Source organism: Canis lupus, chromosome 8 (genome assembly GCF_011100685.1).
Source record: "Canis lupus familiaris isolate Mischka breed German Shepherd chromosome 8, alternate assembly UU_Cfam_GSD_1.0, whole genome shotgun sequence".
NCBI lineage: Eukaryota > Metazoa > Chordata > Mammalia > Carnivora > Canidae > Canis > Canis lupus.
In genome coordinates, this window is record NC_049229.1 from 46,999,078 (window position 1) to 47,023,478 (window position 24,401).

At 36.2% G+C, this 24,401-nt stretch overlaps 1 protein-coding gene and 1 pseudogene across 15 annotated transcripts in view; one reads left to right on the forward strand and one right to left on the reverse strand.

Annotated features, from left to right (window-relative positions):
• The window catches only part of NUMB (NUMB endocytic adaptor protein), a 162,616-nt gene that overhangs the window by 75,313 nt on the left and 62,902 nt on the right, over positions 1-24,401 (reverse strand). For 12 of the 15 annotated variants that reach the window (XM_038545209.1, XM_038545205.1, XM_038545202.1 and 9 more), the window contains exon 3: positions 23,942-24,026. The exons of 1 other annotated variant lie outside the window; for it this stretch is intronic. The gene's annotated coding sequence lies outside the window, so the exon portion shown is untranslated. Of the gene's footprint in view, positions 1-3,353; positions 3,377-18,009; positions 18,033-23,941; positions 24,027-24,401 lie in introns of those variants that run through there. 2 more of the 15 variants (XM_038545198.1, XM_038545199.1) reach the window with 2 other exon arrangements.
• LOC102155322 lies at positions 17,460-17,924 on the forward strand (annotated as a pseudogene).

The window sequence follows — 24,401 nt, forward strand, 5'->3', positions numbered from 1 at the left end:
CTTGCCTGGAGTACCTGACAAACAGAAAGGAGGTCAGTGTGTTCAGTGCAAAATGAAACAACAGACTAGGAGAGATGAGACCAAATGGGTTACAAAGGGCAAAGTCATATAGGCCCTTACACTGACTTTTAACTCTGAGAGAAATGGGAAGCCATTGGAAGGTTCTAAACAGAACTTAGTTTTGCGTTTGGCTGCTGGGTAAGAATGGACTGAAGATTTCCTTTTTAATTTTGTGGTTGAAGCATTCGTTGTTTACAGCATGTTATTTAGACTTCATTCATTTATGTTCTTTCCAGATTTTTTTTTTCTTGTGATTGATTTCCAGTTTCATAGCACTGTGGTCAGAAAAGATGCATGATAGGATTTCAGTTTTTGTGAATCTGATGAGATTTGTTTTGGGGCCTAACATGATCTACTTATTCTAAAGAATGATCTGGACATACTTGAAAAGAATGTGTATTCGAGTGCTTTTGGATGGTATGTTGTGAATATATCTGTTAGACCTATCTAGTCCAGTGTATCATTCAAAGCCACTGTTTCCAGTGCACCTGGCTGGCTCAGTCAGTAGAGCATGCAACTAACTCTTAAACTCAGGGTTGTAACTTTGAGCCCCACACTGGATATAGAGTTTATTTTTAAAAATAGTCTTTAAAAATCAAAAACCATCAAAAAACAAAACAACAAACAACAACAACAACAACAACAACAACAAAAACAAAACAAAGCCACTGTTTCATTGTTGATTTTCTATCTGGATGAACTTTTCACAGATATAAGTGGGATGTTAAACTCCTCTACTATTATTGTATTACTATTGATTTCTTTCTTTATATTGGTTAATAGTTGCATTTTGTATTTAGGTGCTCCCAGGTTGGGTGCATGTTTACAATTGTTATACCCTCTTGTTGGATTGTTTCCTTTCTGATTACACAGTGTTCTTGTCTCCTGATACATTCTTTGTTTTAAATTCTATTTTGCTTACATAAGTATTGCTACCCCAGCTTTCTTTTCACATCAATTTGCATGATAAATTATTTTTTCATCCTGTACTTTCAATCTGCATGTGTCTTTAGGTCTCAAGAGAGTCTTGCAGGTAAACTGGTATAGCTACTGTGGAAGAGTATGGAGTTTCCTTAAAAAGTTAAAAACAGAATTACCATATGACCTAGTAATTCCACTACTGAGTATTTATTTACCCAAAGAAATAGAAAACACTAATTCAAAAAAGATACATCCACCCCTATGTTTACTGCAGCATTATTTACAATAACTATGATATGGAAGCAACCCAAGTGTCCATGAATAGATGAATTGATAAAAATGTGGTATTTATACAATGGAATACTACTCAATCATAAAAAAGAATGAGATTTTGCTTTTTGCAACAACATGGATGCTAGATGATATAAAGCTAAATGAAGTAAGTCAGAGAAACACACATATCATATGATCTCACTCATATGTGGAATTTAAGAAACAAAACAAATGAACAAAGAAAAAAGAAGACAAACCTAGACTCTTCAATTGAGAACTGGTAGCTGCCAGAGGGGAGGTGGGGGGGGGGGAATGGTGAAACAGATAAAGGGGATTAAGAGTGTACTCAGCATGGTTGAACTGTACACTGAACAGTACACTTAGTTGGTTGAACTTCCAACTCTTGGTTTTGGCCCAGGTCATGGTCTCAGGATCTGGGGTGAGCCTTGCCTCAGACTCTGTTGAGTGGGAAGTGTGCTTGGGATTCTCTCCGCTCCCCCCCTCCCCAAATAAATAAATAAATAAATAAAGAGATAAATCTTTAAAGAAAAAGCATACTTATCATAATGAGCACTGAGTAATGTAAGGAATTGCTGAATCAGTATATCGTATACCTGAAACTAATCTAACACTATATGCTGATTAAACTTGAACAAAAAGTATTTTGGAACTAGATAGAGGTAGTAGTTGTTCAACACTGTGAATGTGCTAAATACCTCCAAATTTTTCACTTAACAAAAAAGAATAGATTGATGAGAATAAAAAGGAAGGCAAGAAGACAATTAGGAGGCTACTATTATATAATCCTGCAGATGATGGTGAACTGGATTCAAATGGTTAACAGAAGTGCTCCTGAATCTTATTTCCATAATAGCTCTAGAAAATGCACTATTCACTGATACAGTATCTGTTGAAATCACATTGACTATTTAAATGGGAGAGAGGTGTATGAGACTCCACAATTAATGCTGAAATTAAAGACAATTTTCTAAAAGAAAGTAAAGGCAACTATTTCAAATAAAAGTCTTATCTACAATGACCAAAAAAATCAGCTGAACTGTAATAGTTTTCATGACAACATCATGCTTCACAAAATAAATTTCTTCAACACTGCATAAGTATAGAGTATATGAAGGATTTACATGCATATACAGTAATTTGCTCTACACAGGAAGGAACAAAAAACAAGAAGAGATAATAAATTATCAGGTATCCACTGTGTGAACTCCTACTACAGTAGGAGTTTCATGTGCAAGCTTACAGATTGTTTAAGAATTAACTATCCCTAGGGTACCTGGGTGGCTCAGTCGGTTAAATGTCCAACTCTTGATCTCACCTCAGGTCTTGATTTTACAGTTTTGAGTTCAAGCCTCATGCTAGGCCCCAATGGGTGTAGAGCCCACTTGAAAAAATAACTGCCCCTAAACCACAGGAAGCTCACATTAAAGGGAAGAGACAAACTAATTATAGGATCAACTCCTGGGATCCCTGGGTGGCGCAGCGGTTTGGCGCCTGCCTTTGGCCCAGGGCGCGATCCTGGAGACCCGGGATCGAATCCCACGTTGGGCTCGAGCATGGAGCATGGAGCCTGCTTCTCCCTCTGCCTATGTCTCTGGTGCATGGAGCCTGCTTCTCCCTCTGCCTATGTCTCTGCCTCTCTCTCTCTCTCTGTGACTATTATAAAAAAACAAAACAAAAAACAAAAAAATAACAACAACAAAAAAAAAACCTAAATGCTCCCTAGAAGATATTACAAATAAAAAAATGGCAAAATAAAACTTCAAATAAAGGAATGCTTTTTAAGTCAATTCTAAGAAAAACTTAATTGGTAAGCAAAAGTTCATCTGACTTGTTATATTCAACAACAAAGAAGGTTAAAATTCCTAAAAGAATCATCTTCTGTGGCCAATTCAGTCATGTAAGGTATACCACTAGTATGTCTTTAAGCAAACAAAATTCTCTAAATATAAAGAAGAGTAATTGTTTCACATGCTGAGCCACAAGTTAAAAATGGTCTTATCTATTGGAAAAATGTAATAAAACTAAAAAGACCAAGAATTAATGGCACAGGGCAGCCTGGGTGGCTGCAAAAGCCTTACTTTTTAAAAGTCCAGATTAAGGACTCTGGAAACTGTATTTTATACATAAACCTTGTTTATGCCAAAAAAGACACTAACCTAACAAAAGAATTTAATCTACAAATGTTTGTGAAAGTTCATCCATCTGAAAATGAAAGATTTGCTACAAATTAGGAGAATATATGCTACATATATAAACAAAATAGTAGTATCCTAACATTTAAAGAACTTTTAAGAAAAAATAAATCATCAGTTTAAAATAGAATATCAATGCAAAACTGATGCACAAAATAGAAGTATTTCACAAAGAAAAAGAAATGACTAATGAATACATGAAGAAAATACTCAAACCTCTGTAGTAATCAGAAACATGCCAATCAGAACACCATATGTCATTTTATCTTTTTCCATTTAGCAAATATTTAAGAAAGAAACAATAAGATATGGGGCAATAGGCATTCTTATTCCCTTAATAGAAGCATAAATTGGTGCAACCATTCTGAAAAGTAATTTAGCATGGTCTAGGAAAGTTGAAGACACACATACTCCTACAACTCAGCAATTCCACTTCTAGGTATACATCCCTGAGCAACTCTTACACATGGGCACAGAAAGGTGTACAACATAATGCCTGTGTAGCATTGTTTGTTGTTAGTAAAAGAAGAGTAAAAGAACAATAACACTAGAGTCTAATTATCCATTTACAGAAGAAATACAGAATATTCACCGGAATACTACTCAGAAGTAAAAATGATTACCTCAATAAAAAATAAATCACAAAAAACAAATTAATCAAGAGAAAAAGAAGTAAAAATGAATGGTTTACAGCATATAACATGAATGAATCTCACAATGTTGAAGGAGGAGGGAAATAAATTGCTTATGATTGCTTTATATAGATATTAACAACAAACACTCAGACAATACTGCCCATGTAATAGCCACTATACACCATACACTTTGCTTATAATGACTCATTTAATCCTCACAACAGGCTTATCAGGTAAATTCTATTTTTCAGATTGTATTTATTTATTTATTTACTTACTTACTTACTTACTTTAGATACAGAGAGAGAAAAAAAGAGAGATGGGAGAGGCAGAGGGGGAGGCTGAGGGATAAGCAGACTCTGTGCTGAGTGCAGAGCCTGATACAGGGATTGATCCCATAACCCTGAGATCATGACCTGAGTCAAAACCAAGAGTTTGGGGTTGCCTGGGAGGCTCAGTGGTTGAGCCTCTTTCTGTGTCTCTCATGAATAAATAAATAAAATATTAAAAAACAAAACAAAACAAAAACCAAGAAAGAGTTGGACACTTAACCAAGCCACCCAGATGCCCCAAGTAAATTCTATTTTTAATCTCTATTTCATACATGAAGAAAGAGGCATGGAGAAGTAATATGCCCTAATCATATGATGGCAGAACCACTGGCATGAAAATCTGTGCTCTTAGACCCTTGACATTACAGTCTCTCAAAAATATGCAAAACTAAACAAGATAGTATTTAGGCAGATATGCATAATTACCAAAACTATGAAGAAAATAGACAACAATAAACACAATTAAGGGAAATGTTATTGACGGAAAGAAAGGGGGTCATAACTGGTAAAGATTCATGTGGAGACTTCAAAGTTTTAATAATGCTCTAATTCTTTTTTACTATTTTAATTCCAGTATATTAATATACAGTATTCTATGAGTTTCAGGTATATAATAATTCAACAATTCTGTACATTTTATCAGTGCTTATCATAATAAGTATTCTCTTGATTCCCTTCTCCTATTTCACCCATGCCCCCACTGAACTCCCCTCTGGTAACCATCAGCTTGATTTCTATAGTTAAATCTATTATTTTTATCTTTTATTAATATGTTCATTTCTTTTGTTTCTTAAATTGAACAAGTGAGATCATATGGTATTTGTCTTTCTCTAACTGACTTATTTCACTTAACATTATACCCTCTAGATCCATCCATGTTGTTGCAAATGGAAAGATTCCATTTGTTTTCCTAGCTGAGTAATATTCCATTGTATAAAACACTACATCTTCTTTATCCATTCATCTATTGTTGGCACTTGGACTGTTTCCATAATTTGGCTATTGTAAATAATGCTGTAATAAAAATAGGGGTGTATGTATCCCTCTGAATTAGTGTTTTTGTATTCTTTGGGTAAATACCTAGTAATATGATTGCTAGATCACAGGGTAATTCTATTAACTTCCTGAGGAACCTCCATACTGTTTTCCACAGTGGCTGCATCAGTATGCATTCCCACCAACAGGGTTCCCCTTTCTCCATATCCTTGCTAACAGTTTTTGTTTTTCTTTGTGTTGTTGATTTTAGCCATTCTGACGGGTGTGAGGTACTATCTCATTGTGATTTTGATTTGCATTTCCCTGATGATGAGTGATGTTGTCATCTTTTCATGTGTCGGCCATCTGTGTATCTTCTTTGGAGAAATGTCTGTTCATGTCTTCTGCCCACCTTTTAATTAGATTACTTGTTTTTTGGGGTGTTGAATTGTGTATTTTTTAAAAAGATTTATTTGAGAGTGTGAGAGCAGGTGCCTGCATGCAAGCAGGAGATGGGGCAGAGGGAGGAGGAATCCTCAAGCAGACTCCCTGCTGAGCACAGAGCCCAAAAGGGGGCTCAATCACAGGGCCCCGAGATCATGACCTGAGCTGAAATCAAGAGCTGGACGCTCAACCAACTGAGCCACCCAGGCTCCCCCAGGTTTTCTATTCTGTTCCATTGATCTATGTGTCAATATTTGTGCCAGACAATACCATTTTGATGTTTACAGTTTTGTAGCATATCTTGAAACCTAAGTTTGTGATCCCTCTAGTTTTGTTCTTCCTCTACACGACTGCTTCGGCTACTCAGCGGTAGCCGAATTTGGTTCCACACAACTCTACACGAGTTGTAGTAGTTCTTCCTCTACACTCTTCGGCTACTCAGCAGCCGAATTTGGTTCCACACAAATTTTAGAGTTATTTGTCCTAGTTCTGTGGAAAATGCGGTTGGTATTTTGATAGGGATTGCATCAGTCTGTAGGTTGCTTTGGGTAGTATGGCCGTTTTAGTAATATTTGTTCTTCCAATCCATGAGCACGGAATGTCTGTCCCATTGCATTGTGTCATCTTCAGTTTCTTTCATTAGCGTATGATAGTTTTCAGAGTATAAACCTTTCACCTCCTTGGTTAAGTTTATTCCTAGGTATTTTCTTATCTTTGGTGTATTTCTAAATGGGACTGTTGTCTTAATTTATCTTTCTGCTGCTTAATTATTAGTGTGTAGAAATGCAAAAGATTTCTGTATTACTGATTTTGTATCCCATTTATCAGTTCTAGTAGTTTTTTGGTCGAATCTTTAGGGTTCGTTGATCAATTCTAGTAGTTTTTTGGTGGAATCTTTAGGGTTTTCTACATATAGAATCATGTCATCTGCAAAGAGTGAAGTTTTACTTCTTCCTTACTAAAAAGATGCCTTTTATTTCTTCTGGTCTCCTTGCTGTAGCTAGGACTTTCAACAGTATGTTGAATAAAAGTGGGGAGAGTGGACATCATTGTCTTGTTCCTGATCTTAAGGGAAAAGCTCTCAGTTTTTCACCATTGAGTAGGATGTTGGCTCTGGGTTTTTCCATATATGGCTTTTTTTATGCTGAGGTGATATTCCCTCTAAACCTGCTTCATTGAGGGTTTTTATCATGAGTGGATGTTGTACTTTGTCAAATGCTTTTTCTGCACCTATTGAAATGATCATGTTTTTTAACCCTTTCTCTTATTGATGTGACGTATCTTGTGGATTGATTTGTGAATAGTGAAGCACTCTTGCACCGCAGGATTAAATCCCATTTGATTGTGGTAAACGACTTTTTTCATGTATTGTTGGGTTTGCTAATATTCTGTTGAGGATTATTTTGTCTATGTTCATGAGAGATATTGGCCTGTATTCCCTTTTTTTTATAGTGTGTTTATCTGGTTTTGGTATCAGAGTAATGCTGGATTCACAGAATGAATTTGGAAACTTTCCCTCTTCTTCTGTGTTTTGGGACAGTTTGAGAAAAATAAGTATTAACTCTTCTTTAACTGTTTGATAGAATTCACCTGTGAAGTTGTCTGGTCCTGGACTTTTTTCTTGGGAGAATTTTTATTACTGATTCAATATCATGGCTGGTAATCAATCTATTCAAATTTTCTATTTCTTCCTAATTCAGTGTTGGGAGGTTACATGTATGTAGGAATTTATCCATCCCTTCTAGGTTGTCCAATTTGTTGGTATCTAATTTTTCATAATATTCTCTTATAATCCTTTGTATATCTGTGTTATTGTTATTTCTCCTCTTTCATTTCTGATTTTAAGTCCTCTCTCTCTCTCTGTTTCTGATGAGTCTGGCTGAAGGTTTATCAGTTTTGTTGATCTTTTTGGAGAACCAGCTCCTGGTTTCATTGATCTGTTCTGTTTTTTTGTTTTTTTTTTTTTAAGTTTCTATTTCATTCATTTCCACTCTTTTTATTATTTCCTTCCTTCTACTGGTTTTGAGTTTCATTTGTTCTTTTTCTAGTTCTTTGAGGTGTAAATTAGGTTGTTTGAGATTTTTTTTTGTTGTTGCTTCCTGAGATAGGCCTATATTGCTATAAACTTCCCTCTTAAAAATAGCTCTTGCTGCATCTCAAAGATTTTGGACCATTATGTTTTTGTTTTGTCTCTATGTATTATTTTTTTATTTCCTCATTGACTTCTTAGCTGACCCTTTCAGTGTTTAGTAGCATGTTATTTAACCTCCATGTATCTGTATTTTTTTTTCCAGATTTAATTTTCTGGTTGATTTCTAGTTTCATAGTGCTGTGGTCAGAAAAGATGCATGTTATGACTTCAGCTTTTTGCATTTGTTGAGACTTGTTTTGTGGCCTAATATGTGATATACCCTGGAGAATGTTTCATGTGTACTCCAAAAGAATGTGTATTCTGTTCTTTTAGAATGGAATGTTCTGAATATATCTGCCAGCTCCATCTGGTCCAATGTGTCATTCAAAGCCACTGTTTCCTTGTTGATTTCTATTTGGATGATGTATCCATTGATGTAAGTAGGGTGTTAAAGTCCCCTATTATTGGGGACACCTGGGTAGATCAGTAGTTGAGCATCTGCCTTTGACTCAGCGTGTGATCCCAGAGTCCTGGGATCAGGTCCCACATAAAGCTCCTCAAGGGGAGCCTGCTTCTCCCTCTGCCCTGTATCTCTGCCTATATCTCTGCCTCTCTCTCTCTCTCATGAATAAATAAATAATTTTTAAAGTCCCCTATTATTGTATTACTATTGATTTCTTCCTTTATATTTGTTATTAGCTGCTTTATATATTTGAGCGCGCTCTGCTGGGTCATAAATTGTTATATCTTCTTGTTGGAGTATTCCCTTCATGATTATGTAGTGTCCTTCTTTGTCTCTTGTTATAGTCTTTGTTTTAAAATCTACTTTGTCTGACATAAGTATTGCTATCCTGGCTGGCTGGCTTGCTTGCTTTTTTTTTTTTTTTTTTTTTTTTAAGATTTTATTTATTTATTTGACGGGGAGAGAGAGAAAGGGAAAGGGAGAGAGAGAGCACGTGCCAGATAGCACAAGCAGGGGGAACAGCAGAAGAAGAAAGAGAAACAGGATTCCTGCTGATCAGGGGACCAGATGTGGGGCTCAATTCCAGGACGCCAGGATCATGACCCACTGGGATCATGACCCAAGCTGAAGATAGATCCCTAACTGACTGAGCCACCCAGGTGCCTCCCTGGTATCTTTTCACTTCCATTTTCATGATAAATGCTTTCCCATCCCTTCTCTTTCAATTTGCATGTGTCCTTAGGTCTGAAATGAGTCTCTCATAGGCAGCATATAAATGGGTCTTGTTTTTTATGCATTCTGTCACCCTATGTCTTTGGAGTGTTTACTCCATTTACATTCAAAGTAATTATTGATAGGTATGTACTTAATGCCATTTTTGTTACTTATTTTATGGTTGCTTTTGTAGTTCTCTGTTCCTTTCTTCTCTTGCTATCTTCTCTCATGGTTTGCTAGCTTTCTTTAACAATATACTTGGATTTCTTTCTCTTTATTTTTTGTATATTTATTGCTGGTTTTTGATTTGTGGTTATCATTAGGTTTGTAGATAACCTCTTAGGCACATAACAATCTATAGTAAGTTGATGGTCACTTAAGTTTAAAACTATTCCTTACTACCCACCCCCCACCATGTCTTAGGTATATGGTGTCATACTTTGCATCCTTTATTTTGCAAATCCCTTGATGATTTTTAAAGATATACTTAATTTTACTGCCTTGGTCCTTCCTACTTTTACTCCTGCTTATGGTCTTTCCTTTCCGCTCAAAGACTCCCATTTAACATTTCTTGTAGGGCTAGTTTAGTGATCATGGATTCCTTTAACTTTTGTTTGGGAAACTCTTTTATCTCTCCTGTTCTGAATAACAGACTTGCTAGAAAGAGTATTCTTGGCTGGGGTTTTTTTTTTTTTTTTTTCCTTCCCCTTTTAGCACTTTAAATATATCATGCCATTCCCTTCTGGTCTGCAAAGCTTCTGAGGAAAAATCAGCCGACAGCATTTTGGGGTTTCCCTTGATTGTGGCTATGTTCTTTTCTTTCCTGCTTTTAAAATCCTCTCCTTATCACTCCTTTTTGCCATTTTAATTACTATGTATCCTCTGTGGGTTGATTTTGTTGGGGGCTCTCTGTAACTTCCTGGATCTGGATTTCTGTTTCCTTCCCCACATTTGGGAAGCCATCAGCTATTATTTCTTCAAATAAATTTTCTGTCCCCCTTTCTCTTTCTTCTCTTTCTGGGATCCCTATAATGCAAATGTTAAGTAATGTTCTTAAGCTGAGCTGGAGATGCACACGTTTTCATTTCATTATGCTCTACACCCTGCATTATATTCTTTTGGATATATCAACTACTTTATAATTCTTTTGGGTATATCAACTATTTTATAATTTCAATTAAGTGAAAAGCAAGTCATATAAAATCCTTCCTGAAACTGAGGATAGAATTGGCAAGTATAGAAACAGAAATACATACTCACACATAATCAAGAGACATCTAATAAACAGTAAAAAAAATAAATCACTGGGGCATCTGGGTGGCGAAGTCAGTTAAGTGACCAACTCTTGGTTTCAGCTCGGGTTGTCAGATCAAGTCCCACATTGGGGCACCACTCAAGTGTTGAGACTGCTTCAGATTCTCTCTCTCTCTCTCTTTGCCCCTCCAACTTGTGCTCCCTCTCTCAAATAAATACATAAATCTTAAAAAAGAAAAAAAAAGAAAAATCACACGTAGTTATATAAAAGTCTCACTTCTATTAAAAAAAATAATAAAGTCACTGAAATTTAGTCTGTCCAGACAAAATCTGGAATGGATCAAAGGCTTTTGAATGGCCTTTATGGTTAGAACTCTTAGAGAAATGGGAACTTTTCTTCTAGAGCTTTTTTCCCCCTCCAACATTATATTTGTTTGCTTTTCTTTGTTCTATAGTCACAACACCATCTCTAACTTTTATATACATTTATATACAAGAGGGGCTTCTTGTATATAAATTGTAAGGAAGAATGGACAAGAATATGCTTTAGAAAGTTTACTATGAAAAAAGAATCAACAACCCAAAACTATAGCACAAATTTTATATACATAGGAGATATGAAAGACACACTCAGGAAACTTGATCCTGACATTAAGATCGTTTCCTTATAAGAAAAACAAACAAAAGAACTAACTTAGCCGAAATGGTAAAATTACTCTGATTTTTACAATAGCATTAATTAGCTCCAAATGTAGTAATTTATAAACTAAAATATAAAACCATAGGTATCATTTTGAACACATGAAAAACAAAAGTAAACTCATGTATTTCCTTAGATTAGCTCAACTTCTTTTTTTCAGGAGACTCTAATCTCACAGGGTTATTTTAAAGATAGCACTAGGGATGCCTGGGTGGCTCAGTGGCTGAGTGTCTGTCTGCCTTTGGCTCAGATTGTGATCCCAGGTCCCAGGACTGAGTCTCACATGGGGTTCTCCGCAGAGAGCCTGCTTCTCCCTCTGCCTATATCTCTGCTTCTCTGTGTCTCTCATGGAAAATAAATAAAAATCTTTATAAATAAAGCACTAAAAGCAAAAGTCACATAAATTCAAAATTATATTGGGAATACTTTAAATCATCCATATAGTATTACACTATCTTGCAATAAATCCAACACAACCAGAGATTTTTCCTAGTATGGAACAGTTCGCTACTTTCAACTGAACACAGTTAAAGTAGCTGGCTTATGCTCAGGAGCTATGCCATGAGAAAAGCATCTATGTAGTACCAGAATCACATAGCATCCTTATACTATGGGAGGCACAAAAACACTGTAGAGAAGAAAATCATGGAATAGAATGGCAAAAAGAATCTAAATTTAAATTTAATTGCTTTTTTTTTTTAATTAAGATTTTATTTATTTGACAGAGAGAGAGAGAGCACAAGTAGGCAGAGCTGCAGGCAGAGGGAGAGGGAGAAGCAGGCCCCTCGCTGAGCAGAAAGCCTGACATGGGCCTGATCCCAGGACCTTGGGATCATAACCTAAGCTAAAGTAGATGCTTAACCAACTGAGTCACTCACCCAGGTGCCCCAATTTAACTGCTTTTAACTCTTTTATTTACTATTCCCTGAACAAGGATGGTTGAACGTGAATATATACAATTCTACTGTATTATTCCTCACATTTGTATTCCAGAATTCTACAGGGAAAGTTATGAGGAAAAAAATGCACTGATTGTCCATCTGCCAAAAATATGTTTTTGTTCACTCACTAAAATTTAAGCTAAAAATGCTGTATTAAACCATCATTACCTTAAAGTAGAATATTGTACCACAAGCATAAAGTTTTCATTTTTGGATTTTTCTTTCTTTGGTTTCTATTTCTTAGGATGTGTAATGTGCTTTCAAGTTATAAATGACATTTAGAGTGAAGAAAAATCCGTCTTTCAAAATTTTTAAAGATTTTATTTATTTAAGAGAGAGAAAGAGTGTGAGCTAGAGAGGGACAGTGAGTGAGGGAAGAGAAAGCATGAGTGAGGGAGAGAGGAAGATGGAGAAGACAACTCCCTGCTGAGCAGGGAGCCCAACACAAGGCTTGATCCCAGGGTCTTGGGATCATGACCTGAGCCAAGGGCAGATGCTTAACCAACTAAGCCACCCAGGTGCCCCCCAAATTTTTTATCTCATCAAGTAAGTAAAAACAATGTAAGGAATCTTAGACTCTCCGCATGGCCAAAGGATTCAGCAGTAGGTCATCTAGTCAATCTCCTATTCAATCAATGAATCCTAAGAATTCTGGAGTACATTAAATAATGGTCTAACTGGCATAATTTGTCTAACAGGAAACAATTTATAACTTATTAAGTTGTATCACTGGCTCAATGTTCCACTTAGGCACTGAGCCAAATGAACAGCAACAAACTATAGCATCATCACCAATAGTAAAATAAAAATGCCCAATACTAAACTTACAGGATTAATAACATTCAATTTTTAATGAATAGTGAACTGTTCAGGTTTGCAATAAAAATTAATTTACAAACAGATTCATGGAAAGGTAGAAAGAACAAAGGGCTGGTTTTGTTTTTTTTAAGCCCACTTCCCAAAAGAAATATTCATTAAGTTCCTATATATACATAGGGAGTCAGTGAATTTGAAATTTGTTGATATTCCAGTTCAACTTTTTTTTTTATAGGCTATTTATGTTAGGGTATCCTGAATAGAATAATACCTTATTTTAAGAACAATTTTAAGAAAATTAGAATATCTAATTTTAAGAACAGATTATTCTAATTTTTAAATAGCTAAAACTAAAAACTGTTCTCTTTTATCAGACCAGAGGTTTAAAAACAACAAATTAATCTCGGCTATCCTGAAGATTGGTATTTGAGAAGGGAATACTGTTGCAGTTTGAATGTCAAAACTTTCCAGCCACATACTCCCAAGCCCTGATTGCCATTTAGACCATGTGTTATTGACCAGGGCATCGTACATCCTAAAAGCTCTTAAGATTTAGCAATACCCTAAGATTATGTAGAAATTTGAATGTACATGTGTCTATGTACTTTCTGGGCCAGATTGTTTAACTTTCATCAGAATCTCAAAGGATACTGTAACTACCAAAAATTTAAGAACCGTGGATTTAAACAGTATTTCATGATCCTTATCTATCATCTGACTTTAATTTTCGGTTTCTGCCTTTCTCATTTCATTTTATTTTTAAATTTTATTTATTTACTCATGGGAGACTGAAAGAGAGGCAGAGACATAACAGGCAGAGGGAGAAGCAGGCTCCCTGCGGGGAGTCTGATGGAGGACTGGATCCCAGGACCTGGGATCACGACCTGAGCCAAAGGCAGATACTCAACCACTGAGCCGCCCAGGTGCCCCTCTGCCTTCCTCATTTTAATCTTCCCACTCATCTTGCCCACAAAATTCTTTCTTTGGTCTTGATATGTGGCTTCTTTATTCACTCTTGAGAGACAGTAAGGGAAAACTAGAGCTTCATAAAATTAGGAAAGAACCTATCTACTTAAAACTGCAGTCAAAGGTGGTTTAAAAAAACTGAAACTGTAATATTAAAGAAACATTTTTAAAAAAGCTTTCTGAGAACTTTGTCTTTCAGTTAGTTATGCAACCAATTTTATCTTTTAGTTGATCTCCTGCCTTCGAATTGAGAAAACAATTGGTGAACTGAATTTGCAATTCAGCTATCTTCACCTTTGCCTTTTAAGGCATGTTAAGACTTAACATAAAACTATACATGACCGCCCCTAAAAAAAGTACCATCACCCCTAACCCCACAATACAAATATACATGAGTGACTTCATTAAATGTTATTCCTTCAAGAATTAAACCTTCACTTATAAAACAAAACGGTTTTCCTCTGATATAGCAAGGACTGATTTAGCAAGGAACATCCTGATGAAAAAGGGCAGAATTGCTGAGAATGCTAGCCTACTTTTACATTGACTTCCCTCCTCTAAGCATCTGTTAAGTGTGGGATGAGAAAAAGGTGCTGGAATCTGGAGAGGCAGACTAGAATAAAAATATATTTGATTCCAAGATTTTAAAAGAGAGAGACAGAAATGTCACTGGAAAAATTATAGAAATAAGAAGGTTAAAAACAGCTCTGCTCCCCTTTACTGACAAATAACTTCACATATTTTCTGTACACATCATCTCTTCAATTCTTTAACCCTCTGTGATCTGACTCCCTTTCCCTCACAATCCTCTCTCCTTATCCAAGCCATTAACACAAGACTTGGAAATCGGTCCATGGCTCTTTATCTCTACCACAGTCCAAAACAACTTTGCCTCTTATCTGACTAGTTATAAGCCTTCCTCTGATCAACTGTGTACAAAGTAGTCAGTGTAATTTTTTACAATGTAAAATGGATCATAGCACTGCATAACAATTCCATGGCTTTCTAACACATATTCAAATTAAATTCAAACTCTCAGCACTTGAGAATTCAGTATGGCACAATAATTCAACATTGCCCAAGAAAAAAGTGCTCGGTAGAGAGCCCAGCAGACCACAAATGCTGAGTAAATGTTAGCATATTAAGGTATAGCTCCTGACTGCCTCTCTTGCCTTGAGGTGACACTCTCCCCAGCTATGAGCCTTTCAGTTACCTAAAAGCTCTTTCCCACTTGGGGCCTGCTATTTATTTACCTCTGTCTGTAATGCTTTTCTTTCAGACTCTTCACTAACTTCTGTCTTGTATTCATACATCAAGTCTCAACCTAAATGTCTTCCCGTTGATGAAGGCTTCTTTTTTCTTCTTTGTAAATGCTATTCTCTGTTATTCTATATTGTACTACTCTTTTTATTTCCTTCACAGTGCTTATATTTTGTAAATTTTTTTGTTTCATTGGTTGAATTCTTGAACATTACCAGATGACTGAGCTTCGATCCAATAAATTCTCTAATTTGCTTAATGTATAAGAATCAATGGATTCTCTTCTTTCTATCCAAAACATAAGTATACCTCCTCTTACCAACAAGCTAAAAAATTGGTCACTAATATAAATATACCACAGCCCACGCTATGATTCATTATATGTACACACTTCCCTTAATTGTTAAATAAATAAAACTCTGTGTTCAACAACATATTACACTAAGTGCTGGAAGAAGAGGAACCACGATGAGAAACTAAAGATTATTTCCACCCTTAAGGTCTTGAATGACATAAGTATAGGATAGGAAAGACAAAAAAGAGGAGCATTTCAAGTAGGGGATGGGGCAGAATGAACAGTCATGATATATACGTAAAAATGTATACTTCACCAAAACTAAGATATCAGAGATTGCAAGATATGTTGCACTAAGAAAAAGATTCTGCCAACATTAATTTTTTTGCCAACATTAATTATTAATAGTTCATTAACTGTGAAATATCATCAGTAGTAAGATGCATACCAATATGAAGGATGGATCCCAGTTTCAGAGATATTGAATTGTAAGGAAAAGAGGAAGAGGAGAAAGGAGAAGAGAAGAAGAAAAAGAAGGGGAAGAGAAGAAAAATGTTATTAATGTAAAACCAGTCTTCTTTTTTTTTTTTTTTTAAGATTTTATTTATGTATTCATGAGAGACACAGAGAGAGATAGAGAGAGGCAGAGACCAGGCAGAGGGAGAAGCAGGCTCCATGCAGGGAGCCAGACGTGGGACTCAATCCTGGGTCTCCATCCTGGGTCTCCAGGATCACACCCGGGGCTGCAGGCGGCGCTAAACCGCTGTGCCACCGGGGCTGCCCTAAAACCAGTCTTCTAAGAGTCTCAAAAAGTCTCAATGATATGGAATATTAGTTATTCACTGAAGTTTCTGATCAGGAAGAGGAGAAAAAAACCCTAAAAAGAGAGTTCATAGAGCAACCCATACTTTTTAAATTGTTTTCATTTGCCTTGCATATCTTTGCCTTTCCCCTTATTTTTAGTTTTTTTTATTTTTTATTTTTATTTATTTATGATAGTCACACACAGAGAGGCAGAGACATAGGCAGAGGGAGAAGCAGGCTCCATGCACCAGGAGCCCGACGTGGGATTCGATCCCAGGTCTCCAAGATCGAGCCCTGGGCCAAAGGCAGGCGCTAAACCGCTGCGCCACCCAGGGACCCCTATTTTTCAGTTTTTCTAAATCACTTTGTACACCTCTTATATACAGCATAGACTTGAGTCTTGCTCTGTGATCCAAACTGAAAATCCTGGGTTTTTTGAAAACTGTGTTAAATATAATTTAAAAAAATATTTTAAAATCCATGTACTTCAAAACTCCTAATTGACTTGTGAATCATAGGCTGTGGCCTTAAAACGCAAGTATAGGGATGCCTGGGTGGCTGGGTGGTTGAGCGCCTGCCTTTGGCTCAGGGCCTGATCCCAGGATGCCGGGATTGAGTCCCACATCGGGCTCCCTGCATGGAGCCTGCTTCTCCCTCTGCCTGTGTCTCTGCCTCTCTCTCTCTCTCTGTGTCTCTCATGAATAAATAAAATCTTAAAAAAATATATTAAAATATAAAAAAGCAAGTATAACTGAAAATTATAATAGCAAATTAAAAATATTAAATACATATAGTAAAAATAATGAGCGGTGCCTGGTAGCTCAGTCAGTTAAGCATCTGACTCTTGATTTCGGCTTAGGTCACAATATAGCGATTGTGGGATCAAACACTGTGTTGGCCTCTATGCTAAGCATGGAGCCTGTTTGGAATTTTCTCTCTCTCCCTCTCCCTCTGCTCCTCCTCCTCTAAAAAAAAAACAGTAATAATAATAAAAAGATTCCATCTCAAACCTCATGAGCCACTTATAAATATATAGCTTTAAATGCTTAGAGGTGTGCCTGGGTTCAACTGAGGTCACGGTCTCAGGCTGTGGCATCGAGCCCACATTGGGCTCCACACTCCAGCAGAGTCTGCTTGTCCCTCTCCCTCTGCTCTTCCTCCCATCTCTCACTGTTCACTAGCTCGCTCTCCCTCAAATAAAAATAAGTAAAACTTTTTAAAAAATGCTTATGTTAGAGTGATCTTGAGCCTTCAGGAGAAAGATGGTAAGTCTCTGGAAGCTGAGTATTCTGTGTGGTGTGCAAGGAGGCCAAGCTCTGTTTCTCCAAATTCCAGTGGTCAGATCTGCTCATGTTTCAGCATTTCTCCAGGAACCTGCCCCAGGATGGTATAGAACACAGTACATTCACCTGTCACCCAACCACTATTCTGGTTCTAAGGCTGCATCTCTCCACTGGACTGGTGAAAGAGTTGTCAGTGTTTTGCTCCTGGGCCTAATTCCAGCTGCTTATTTGAAACTAGCTCTGCAATGGACTACTCCCTGCCTGCAGCCCTCACTCTCCACAATCACTGGTGCCTTGACAAGTGATTACTATGTTCAAGGGGATGCTTTGCAGAAAGCAAATGCAGGTATTTTGGCATTCTCAGCTTTAACCTTTGCTGGGCTTTGTTATTTCAACTATCAAGATGTGGGCCAGGCTAGGGAAACTCTGATCTTTTTGACTTAATACCTTGAAAATTGATTGTACATCTCTTAGCCTCTGCTCTATCATGCCATTCAACTTGCCAATAAGGAAGAAATAACAGGGACACCTGGATGGCTCGGGTTGAGCATCTGCCTTCATCTCAGGGCGCAATCACGGGGCCCAGGATCAAGTCCCACATCCAGCTCCTTGCGGGGAGCCTGCTTCTGCCTTATGTCTCTGCCTCTTTCTCTGTGTCTCATGAATAAACGAAACCTTAAAAAAAAGGGGGGGGGGATAACAGGTAAGTCCATTGATGAGATAAACCTCTTCTCCTAATCACCTGGCTATTTTTTAGAATTTAGTCTTTGAGGAAAAGGTTTAAGAGGAATTGTATCCCAGAAATTTGGAGACTGGGTGCCTTACTCTGATGAGTTTACGGGGTTGTCTCTCAGCTTCTCACAAGACTCACAGCATAACTATTATGTATGAGCTTTTATCTGTTAGTTTATCAAATTCTAAAAGAGAATTCAGTTTTATTACTATCAATACCTGATCAAACTTCTGTATTTGTCCTGGGAATGACAGAGAAAGGGAAAGCCTGTAAATTCATAAATAAGGACTTTGTAGAAAATTAATGGTTAATTTTTGAAAATTTCCCTCTGTCCAGTCATACCAGTTACTGATGGTTATGTGTCCTAGGCAAACTTTAAAATTAGGAAATACTGATATTTCACACATTATTAACTTCTAAATCCTGCAAAGAAGAAGAACCTGGAAAGCTTCTGAGTATAGAGAAGTTCAATGTAGGGAAGAGGTTCCCTCATAGATGTATCAGAGTACTATAGATTCTAAACCAAGACTTAATCCTCAAATGTGTTTACTTGTTCTAAAATAATATCTACAAATACAAAACTAAGTAATAAACTGTTATTTTCCCACTGTCGAAATCTGATGTTAAAATGTATTCTATGAAAATAGTTATTTTGAAAAATAAAATGCTATATAATAAAAAATAAAAATAAAAAATATAAATAAATAAAAATGATTGTTAGAAAAAAGCCTAACAATTGGTGAGCTAAGCATCTATCTGAAGGAGTCAGAAAAAGAAAAAAAAAAAAAAATCCAAAGAAGTTAGAATAAAATTCTTCCAGTAACACATTAAGCTAGATTATTCACCCAATTCTCTCACTGAAAACAGCTAAAAGTGATGGGTAAAATTTCATTTCAAAAAATATTAAAAACGCTGAAGAGATGACAAGATCAATAAAGAATAACCAGAACAAAATCTATGAGAAAGCAGAAACTCAGAGATAAGTGGCACAATGAAATAGTTTTTATCTTGTATACAGCTGCCTAACTCATCAAGTTAATAAGCTTCAATTTTGATAATCTCTTGGGAGAAAAAGAGAAATCAAAGAATAAGACCTACCCAACATCAAAAATCTAACAGGAGACTCTCCATAAAACTGCCCCCCCCCATTCACTCTTCTCCTGAGTATGAAACTTTTGAATGGGGGCCCCCCACCCCCCCCTTCAAAAGTTTCATATTCAGGAGAAGAGTGAATAGGAAAAGTAAGCCCAGTCCATCCCTTCATCACCAAAGGACAAGCAAATTTGTCCTAATGCAGAAGAGAACAAGGATTCCTAAGAGGTTGTAAAGACAAGCAAGCCCACATGCATATTTGCAATCCAAAGTCACCCCGTTAGTGTAGCCTAAAACCTTAAGGGATAAATTCAGTCACCAAATTGCAGTACCCTGAGGTTTTGGAGGGGCAAAGAGAACTAAAGGTTCTTTTCTTTCTTTTCTTTTTTCTTTTTTTTCCTCCCTCCCTCCCTCCCTCCCTCCCTTCCTTCCTTCCTGACATAGAGAGAGAGAGGCAGAGACACAGGAGGAGGGAGAAGCAGGCTCCATACTGGGAGCCTGACGTGGGACTTGATCCCAGGACTCCAGGATCACGCCCTGGGCCAAAGGCAGGAGCTAAACTGCTGACCCACCCAGGGATCCCCTAAAGGTACCCTCTTAAAGCAATGTGTTTACTTCTTGGGCTCCAGAAAAGAACCATAAATACTTTTTCCAGGGAAAATAAGCAATTTACAGTAAAAGTCTCACCCAGGACAAATAAAAAGAAAACCTATACCTAGGCACAGCATACAAAACTTCAGAAAACTAAAACTAAAGACTTCAAAAGCAGCCAGAGGTTTAAGAAAAAAAAAGGACACATTCACTTAAGTGAAGAACTATTAGGTAGCCAATTTATCAAGAGCAACAATGGAAACCAAAACAGAGTGGAATTATTTCTTCCAGTGACTACAAAAATACTGCCAGCCCATAATTTTATACCTAATGAAATATCTATCAAAGAAAGTGATATAGGCTTCAGACAATATAGCTGAGAGTTTACTACAGAAAATCCTAGTAAAGAGAATTCTAAAGAAAAAGAAATTCTCCAAAAAAGAAAGAAGTGATCCAAATGGAAAAATCTGAAATTCCAGAGGAATCAAGAGCACACAAAGTTGGAACGGACATCAAATTCAGAGGCTCACTGTCACCATTTTCTGCCATATAGACTGAAGAACAGAAAAGGCAGTTGACAACAAGAAAAGAGGAAGACTCAAAGGGAAGAGAAATAAAGTCCTAGTAAGCACTATTAAACCCCTGGGTCCTGATGTTCTCAAGTTCTACTGAAATCCTCTTCTTGGAAAATATGAGATACCCTAAAGTCCCTACATTAGATTCTGCTTTTCACTTAAAAGGTGTGTAAAGGAGGCCAGCCCAGGTGGCTCAGCGGTTTAGCACCACCTTCAGTCCAGGGCCTGATCCTGGAGTCCCAGGATGGTCCCACGTCAGGCTCTCTACATGGAGCCTGCTTCTCCCTCTGTCTGTGTCTCTGCCTCTCTCTCTCTCTCTCTGTTTCTCATGAATAAATAATTTTTTTTAAGTGTGTAAAGGAGAAAGGCCAAAAATTCATGAAACAGAAAACATATAGAGAAAATCAAAGTCAAGCATGGGTTTTTGATAAAGCTAAGAAAATTTATAAACCCTCTAATATAATTGATGAAGGAAAACAGAAGTCACAAAAATATTAGGAATAAAAAAGAAATACTAAGCAGAAATTTAACAGATAAGGAAAAAATGCTTTGAACAACTTTATGCCAAATACTTTAAAAACCCAGACAAAATGGATGGATTCCTGAAAAATTTTTTTCTAAAAACTGCCCTAACTAGAAACAGAAATTTTAAATAAAACCATTTAGAAAACTGAATACATACCTCCAAAAAAAAAAAAAAAAAATACTAAGCCCACACACTCTCCCCACAATACTAAGAGTTGAACAGAAGTTCAACCAAACTTTCAAGAAACAGATCATTCCAGTCTTACATAAACCCTTAGAGGAGGCAGGGCAGTAGGAAGAAATAGTTCCCAATTCATTCTTTGAGGCCAGTATAATCTGAATACCAAAATCAAACAAAGATAACATAAGAAATAAAATTATAGGCCAATATCACCTATGAACATATATGTAAATATCCTAAATGAAATAATAATAAACTAAATCTACTTGTATATGAAAAAAGACCAACATATTAAGTTTGGTTCATTCCAGCAATGCAAGGGTTAATTTAACATTTAAAAATCTAATAAATTTTGAGGCACCTGTGTAGATCAGATGATTAAGAGTCTGCCTTCGAGGAAGGAAAAAAAAAAAAAAGATCTGCCTTCAGCTCAGGTCATGATCTCCGGGTCCTGGGATCGGGGCTCCATATTGAGCTCCCCAAGTGGGGAGTCCACTTCATCTCCTCTCCTGCCTCTCCCCTCTGCTTGTGTGCTCTCTCTCTCTCTCTCAAGTGAATAATGAATACATAAAATCTTTTTTTAAAAAAATTTAATTAAAAAAAAGGAAATCTAAAAAAAAAAAGAAAGAAAAGAAAATCTATGTCATTCACTACCTTAACAGAATACAGAAGAACTACCATATATTATTCCTCTCACAAGTACAGAAAAACTGTCTGATAAAATTTAATACTCATTCTTCCCACACCAAAAAATAGCCAACTAGCAACAGAAAGGTCTTTAACCTATAGAGTATGAAAAATCTACAGCAAACACTATTCTTAATGTTAAAACATAAGAAACGTTTGCTTTTAAAAATTAAGTGCAGCATTAGGAATGCCCACTATTAACACTTTTTTTGAATACTGTACTGGAAATCCTAACTAGCACAGTAAGGATAAAGAGAAAAGACGTAAATATTGGACAGGAAGACACAATTTGCATTCAAAGTATTTTAACAAAACAATTTAGTAAGGTGACTGAACACAGACCTATATTCTATACCAAAAAAGCTTACATCAGCAAATAAAAATGGAAAGAAAAACAAGAGGAAAAATATACTATTTACAGTAGTAACAAGAAATAAGTTATCTAATAATTCATAGAGAAGACATGAGAGAGCTTTATGAAGAAAAAAGAAAAAACTTTGCTGAGAGATATTTTTAAATATCTAGTTTAAATAACTAGAAATATACCATGTTCAAGGATAGGAAGGCTCAGTATGATAAAGAGAATTAAATGCATGTGTACATTAAAAGTTATAAAGATCTTTAAAAAATAAGTTACAGAGATCTTAGGCCCATATATAAGTCATTTTATTTGTTTATTTTTTAAAGATTTTATTTACTTGAGAGACAGAGAGACAGTACAAGCAGGGGGAAGAGCACAGGGAGAGGGATAAGCAGACTCTCAGCTGAGCAGGGAGCTGAAAAAGGAGCTTAATCCCAGGATCTAAGCCAAAGTCAGATGCTTAAGGGACTGAGCCACCCAGGTGTCCTAGAAGGCAAATCCTCTATTTTAAAATAACAGCTTTGGAATATTTGTGTAACTTGACTCAAATCACTTCCATTTATGAGTATTTTTGCAATTGTTATAGACTTCTTGGTCACTAATCACAGACATTTTACTTTAAATTGTAGTAATAGTGGATATGGCACTTTAAAATTCTTACAGTTGCAATAAAGAAGTATGATTGAAGAGTACATGATCAATGTATGACTAACTGAGTCCTAGCTGAATGTGCTATGGCCCCCACTGGTTCAAAGAACAATCAATGTGCACATTCAACACAATGTAAGTTCTGATAACTATTGCAAGTGATGAGATGTTGCCAACATTTTACATAACACATAAGGTTTGGGTTCTTGGTAATCACATGTGAACATTGCCAAAATATCTTCTTAAAAACCATCTAAAAATGTAAACATTTATTCTGAATATAAATTGCATCTATAAGAGAAAAACAGACAAAACACATTCATAATACAATGATCATATGGGGCTCAAAGGGTATCTACAGCAGACCTATGTATGGTCATTGTACATAAAATACACTTCTACATGTGAAGTCCATAAGCAGTTGCCTCATTTGCTCTACCACAGATTTGAAATTGATCAAACGTATGATTTTCCTTAGGTCTAACTTTTTCAAATTTAATTTTGGTTTATGTGAATTTTGTGATATTTTATATTGCTGCTTAAACTTTCCTTATTTAATTTCCTAGTAGAATTAGAAATAATGATCATTTGTTTTACTAACTGCTACACCATAATAATACTGACAGCTAACATTAATTTATTAATTGCTTAATGTGTGGCAGGCACTGTTAGAAGTGCTTTTGTACATATTAAATAATTTAATCTTCACAACAACTTTACCAGGAGGATAATATTACTCTCACCATTTTACAGGTAGGAAAACTGAGGTAGAGAAAAAGTTAAGTCACTTTCCAAATGTCACACAAGTAAGTGGAAAGCTTAGGGATTCATACCCAGGGGTCTGTCTCCAGAGCCCAGACCCTCAATTACTATGTTACACCTCTTTTCAGAATGTTTAAAAGACACATAAAATTGTCACGGACAAAAAAACTCACCATTAAGAAAATTACCAGTAACAGTTAAACAACAGTTAAGCATTATTAATAGCAATACAATTTATCACATGTTGATACTTAACAGCTATTTCAAAGTTTCATGGCTATAATTAAGTTTTGAAGTTGGACAGACCTGGCTCTGAATCTTGGCTGTGCCCTTTACAAGCTGTGTGACTTTGGACAAGTTTCGTAACTTCACCAAGCCTCAGTTTCCTCATCTGTAAAATGAGAATAATAAACATCTCACAAAATTGTTGTTAGTAACATAATTACTGCTATTACGCTGATCAAGTAATTCCAAGCAAAACACAAGTACACAAAATACAAAGAGGAGGTTCTCAATTTCCCCCAGAAAACAGAACTTTATTCTAATGACATAAAAAGAGCCTGCTTCTCCCGCTGCCTGTGTCTCTGCCTCTCATGAATAAATAAAATTTAAATAATTAATTAATTAAAAAGATGACCACTCCAAGTTACCGTAGAAACTATAAAATCCACACACTACTGTAGAGCCACAATCTCCTCTAATTCATAACAAATAATTCCCCTAGATACAAGTCAAATGCCTAAGAGGTAAATTACTGAATCTTTGA